Source organism: Trichosurus vulpecula, assembly GCF_011100635.1.
Source record: "Trichosurus vulpecula isolate mTriVul1 chromosome X unlocalized genomic scaffold, mTriVul1.pri SUPER_X_unloc_1, whole genome shotgun sequence".
Taxonomy (NCBI): Eukaryota; Metazoa; Chordata; class Mammalia; order Diprotodontia; family Phalangeridae; genus Trichosurus; species Trichosurus vulpecula.
The window spans coordinates 7,407,852-7,413,876 of record NW_023494377.1 but is presented as its reverse complement, the minus strand read 5'-3'; the positions used below and the strand labels follow the sequence as shown (position 1 = coordinate 7,413,876).

The following is a 6,025-nucleotide window of genomic DNA, read 5'->3' as shown; positions in this document are numbered from 1 at the left end:
CCCCAAGATTTTGAGCCCCAATCGTTCAAGGGGGGTGGAAATGATGATAGTGTTCTGTTTACTTATTTTGTGTTATCCTTGCTGTGTTGTTTTATTGTTATGATATTATTGATCCTATGTAATGGATACAAGGATTTAGGGGTGGACATTTGAATTATTAATAATTATTTTGGGGATGATTGATTGAAGAGATTATTTTGCTGGGATCTAGGGGTGGATCGCATTTGAATCGTTAACCAATGTTTGGGAATGTTACTGAATGATATGTTTTGCTTTATTGTGAATGATATGTTTTAGTTTCCTTTGTAATTGAATCACAATGTATGTTCTAGGATACATGGCTGATTAGATTATGTATCCTATAACAAGGGGTGGAGTGTAGCCAGAATGGCCTTTGTTTTCTTTGAATGACTCAGCTTACCTCATTGGGCTTCCCTGGACGCTGGGGCTTGCTCTTCCGGGGCAGGACCAGAACTTCCTGTGTGATGAGTCATGGGGCTGGCTGAGGGGAGGTGTTAATGTCTATGCTAGGGGGAGGGGCCAACTCAGGAACCAATCGGCCCTGGTCATTCGGGCGGAGCTTGATGATGTCAAAAACTCTATAAGAGGGGAGAGGACAGCTTGAAGATCTTCTCTTTCCTTTTCCGGTTGGAGCCAGCGACAGTTACAACGACCGTTACAGAGGCAGTTGCGACAGTTACATCGTCAGTTACAGTTGCAGCTTCAGTTACAGACACAGACACAGCTGAGGCAGGAGCTGCCAGTAGCAGAGCTGATCTACAGGAGGAAGCTGAACAAAGACTTCAGGCCAGTGGGTAATCTTATTACCATCGAGGGGGAAGCATGATTTTGCTTTACGCAATCATGCTTCTCTGTAGCCTCCTGGTTACTCTTGCAAGGCGTACTTATTGGGCCTGGAAGATTTCGATCAACATATCAAAATGGGGCTTCTGGTTCATGGGTTGGTTACTGTGGAGCCTAAATAAATGTTTTGATTCTTCTGCCTTCTACTTTGAGAGTTTCTTCTATCCGGCGATTCCGAACCTTTCAGACATGTTTATGATCCTCTTTGAGATTATAAACTCTGCCCTCCTGATACACATGGCTTTAGAACCTAAAAGGTCATGTCTTTGATGGTCCTGAGAACACTAAAGGTTGAAGCTTCTAGGCACCCTTCATATGGGTATGATAGAAGTTGTGGATCACATGGATACAGCATGTTTGATCTAGGAGTTCAATCCTGCCTCTGAATGCACCAATAAGGAGGGGAAAATGAAACCAGAATATGGGATCAGGGAAGGCACTTAGAACCTATAACATCTGACAATGACAGTCATTTCTAATCCAGAATCTAGGTCACTTTGGGGGCAGGAAAATTTGGAATGTCAGTATGGAAAGAGGAAGAGAAAGTGGGAAGTGTTGGGCAGCTTGGTAAATTAGTATGTGGTAAGATTCATGTGCATAGTAATGATCATCCAGTAACAAAATAAAAAGTAAAATCATTTTGGAACATATGAAGGTACTGCCTTAGAATCCAAAATATCAGCTCTTCTTAGTCCCTTGGAACATCAACTATCAGGCCTCCTTTGGAGCTTTCTAGGACCTATGTTGCTGGAGTCCTGAAGCTGACAAGACAGGATTTCCTGGCCAGGGGACCAGTCCAGCCTCTGCAGGTCCAGATTTTGAATGAAAAGCTTAGAGAATCTATGAGATATTGGATAATGCATGGCACATCAGGAGTACAAGCTTGAAGGAAATTTGGAATTCAGAATCATGAGCTGGATGAGACTGTCGAATCTGCCATTTCAGAACTGGAAGGGTCTAGCAAAGAGAGAGGGGGAGATGTATGGGGTCTGGGAATGGACATTTTCAGAAACAGGAGCATGTGAGCATGCACAGAGGATCAGGCCTGAGAGTTGCCATGGAGACAAAAATCTGGATGTACTCTAAGTAGGAGGGTTTAGAGAACACAAATCATCAGCAGGGCAAGGGACTTCCCAGTAGAATATCCCACAACCCACAAGGATTTATTTTCATAGATAGATAGATAGACATATAATATATATATGTATGTATATGTATATGTTTATACATGTATACGTGTTTATACATATATATACATATATGCATATATACACATATATACATATATGTATGTATATATACTCCGTGGGCCCAAATAATGGCCCTTTTTTAACTATTTTAAAAATCAAGGTAGATTTTTCTTAGGAGATTACTCACTTGTTTCAATAGACTTTTTATTGGGCATCTGTGATGTATAAGAAAAAAAACTAATCAAAAACAAAACCAAAAAGTCCTATCTTCAACCTGGCTTTTCAAAGAATTTAGGGAGATTTTTTCTCAATTTTTTGGCTCTCCCCATCTGCATACCAGAGCCCTTGCACAGGGAAACAAATTCAGTTTCATGTATTTCTTTATTTAGTAAAAACTGTTGTTTCTATTACTAACATTAAAATTACTATTTAAGAGAGCAGACACAGGGTGAGTTGAAGATGAAGGGAAGATATCTAAAAGAAATAAAATGAAATTAAGGGATGAGAGAGCAACATACTGAGAGAGGGAGATAGGGAGAGATAGAATGGGGTGGATTATCTCGCATAAAGGTGGCAAGAGGAAGCAGTTCTGTGGGAGGAGGGGAGAGGGCAGGTGAGGGGGGAACGAGTGAACCTTGCTCTCATCAGATTTGGCCTGAGGAGGGAATACCATACATACTCAGATGGTTATCTTACCCCACAGGAAAGAAGAGGGAGGAAGATAAAAAAAAATAAAAGGGGGGGATGATGGAGGGGAGGGCAGATGGGGGTGGAGGTAATCAAAACAAACACTTTGGAAAAGGGACAGGGTCAAGGCAGAAAATTCAATAAAGTGGGATGGGTTGTGAAGGAGCAAAATGTAGTTAGCCTTTCACAACATGAGTATTGTGGAAGGATTATACATAATGATACATGCGTGGCCTTAGGGAGGGTGGGTGGGAAGGGAAGAGGGGAGAGAATTTGGCACTCAAAGTTTTAAAAACAGATGTTCAAAAACAAAAAAAAAGTTTTTGCATGCAACTAAAAAATAAGATACACAGGCAATGGGGCATAGAAATTTATCTTGCCCTACAAGAAAGGAAGGGAAAAGGGGATGAGAGGGGAGGGGGGTGATAGAGGGGAGGGCTGACTGGGGAACAGGGCAACCAGAATATATGCCATCTTGGAGTTGGGGGGGAGGGTAGAAATGGGGAGAAAATTTGTAATTCAAACTGTTGTGAAAATCAATGCTGAAAATCAAATATGTTAAATAAATAAATTTAAATTAAAAAATTACTATTTAGACATTCATCATGTGAAGTATAAAGAGTCTATATGAAAGATGACTTCTATTTCGAAATCTTCATACTTGTAAGATACATGTACACTGTAATCAAAACTAAATTACTATGAAATAAAAAGAATACTTTGATTCAATTTGGCATAATATGGCTTTGGAACCAAAATTGCCATGTCTTGGATGGTAACTTCATCACTAAAGATGAGGGTTCCAGTTATGCTTCATGTGGCAATGTTTATTGGTAACATGGGTCTGAACTAGGAGTTAAATCCTGCCTCTGAATGGACCAATATGGAGGGGAAACTGAAGCCAGAATATGTGATTGGCAAGGACATTTAGAACACCTGACACAGATGGACATTTCTAATCCAGAATCTGGGGCCTTTTTAAGCTGTAAAATTTGGGATGTCAGTATTTAGAGTCACTAGAATACAGAAATTTGGAGATGTGGGGCAGCTAGGTGGCACAGTAGATAGAGCACATCCCATGGAGTGAGGAGGACAGGAGTTCAAATCCAAAATCGACTCCTTCTGGTGTCCTGATTTTGAGTGGAAAGTAAAGCCAAAGAATCATATCAGAGAAGAGATGAAAAACTTAGAATATCTGAGCTAGAATGAAATATTGAATCCAGAATTTTGAGGCAGAGGAGGTATAATAGCCAGAAAGTCAGTGTTAAGACATACTAGATTTGAGAGAGAGACAAGGAGTTGTTCTGGGGCTGATAAAGGAAATGGTCAGAAGCAGTGGGATTTGAGCACACAGAAGGACAGAACTTGGAGGAACCATGGAGGAGAGGATGAGACAGGAAGGAGAACATTGAGAAGGAGGGATATCAGAAAGTGAGGAGATCCCTTAGAAAACAAAAGGTCAGAATTTGGAGTGTCCTAGAAAGCACTGTATGTGATAGCTGGGAGGGTTCTAAGAAGATCGATCTTCTGCTCTGGAATGGGCCTGAGAGTGGAAAATCTCACCTATGCAAAGGATTCATTTTCATATCTGTTCTGAGTCTGTTGGACAGGAAGCATATCCAATCAGTCAATACTGAAAGAAATTAATTCAGCCTATTCACTGGAAGGTCAAATACTGAAATCGAAACTTCAATATGTGACTACATAATGAGAAAATGGGCCTCATTGGAAAAGACCCTGATATTGGGATAAATTGAAGGCAAAAGCAAAAGTAGATGGCAGAGGAAGAGATGAATAGATAGTGTGATGGAAACAAAGAACATAACTTGGACAGACTTTGAGAAAGAGTAAGAAGATGTAAGGGAACAACCTGGCCTGTTATGGTCCAGGGGTCACAATGAGTTGGACACAACTGAATGACTGAACAGCAACAAATTTTCTTAGTGGGCCCAAATATTAGAAATTCTTATTAATTCTTTAAAAAGAAGGCAGACTTTTTGTGTGAGATCATTTGTCTATTCCAATATAAATTATAGTGTATGCGAGTGTGTGTACATGTGAATGTGTTCCAGTGTGTGAGTTTGTGGATGCATGTGTGTGTGTATGTGCATGCAAGTGAGTGCATGGCTGAGGAGGGGAAAGCAAGAAAGGCCAGGGCATGCTCCAGCAGCCTCCCTCCCCTAGCTAGCACCATGTAAGGCCAGTAGGTTCGAGCCGAGACCAGGAGCCAAGCCAAAAATGATATCAAGAGGGTCATGGTGGCCGTTGAGAAAGTGCATAAATAGGACAAGAAATGGGTGGCTGTAGGCAACGCATCTCTACGGATCTATAAGTGGGTCCCATTACAGAGCCAAAGATAGATGACAGAAATAAAAGCAAGAAGAAGGGTAAATATGAGAAGTATGGGTCCAAGGTGACCAGCCCAGAGAACAGTTCATCCCCAGGGATGATGGACATGCACGATGACAACAGCAACCAGAGCTCCATAGCCCATGCGTCACCAATTAAGCAGAATAGCAGCAACTCTAGCCCATGCCAGAACCAAACTTGGCAGCACAAGGGGACGGCCCTAAAGCAAAGTCCAACAAGGGTCACAGAGAGTCTAAGGAGAAAGTGGGATCAGAAGATTTCTGATGAGCAGAATTCACAGTTCTTGATGGAAAATTCAATGAACAGTTCAGAGAAAGTCTAAATGCAAACTTCTAGGGACAACGACATAACCATAGAAGCCCAAATAACTCTCAGGATTTGGAAGGAGCACCACCTCCTAAAAAGATGAAACTAGAGGCTTCCCACCAAAACTCCAACAAGATTTAGATGCGAAAGTCGATTTTTCCCATCCCGTTTCTACCAAAGAAAGGCCACAAAGTTCATTTGGGTGTTCACATCTCTTCAGCATCATCCCCTCTTGGACTCAACCGATGGATCGAGGATGAAACACTGAGACCATCGCTAGTCTTTCTCTGAAGGGCCTAAAAATAGGAATGGATCCGCTGCCATGCTCGGCGTGAAAGGGGGTCTGGTCGGACGCCAGCAGTCAGAAGGGCGCCCTGAAAGATATTGGCAAACACAGGCTGGCCTGCCCTGGGCTTGACGGTGACCAAAAGTTCTTTTACTGACCACATTTTAGAAATAGTGCAAATATCCAGATGTTCTTCCTGGGCAGAGCTCACGGTCCTCACCAATCATGCCACCCCATCACCACTATGGCCATCGCCACCACCCATCATAAAGGAGCCTGCGGCTTGAGTTGAGGGCAGGGAGATAGACCCAAAGGCCTTCCG

At 42.1% G+C, this 6,025-nt stretch overlaps 1 pseudogene; it reads left to right on the top strand.

Annotated features, from left to right (window-relative positions):
- Positions 1–4,933: 4,933 nt before the first annotated feature.
- LOC118832999 lies at positions 4,934–5,558 on the top strand (annotated as a pseudogene).
- Positions 5,559–6,025: the final 467 nt, after the last annotated feature.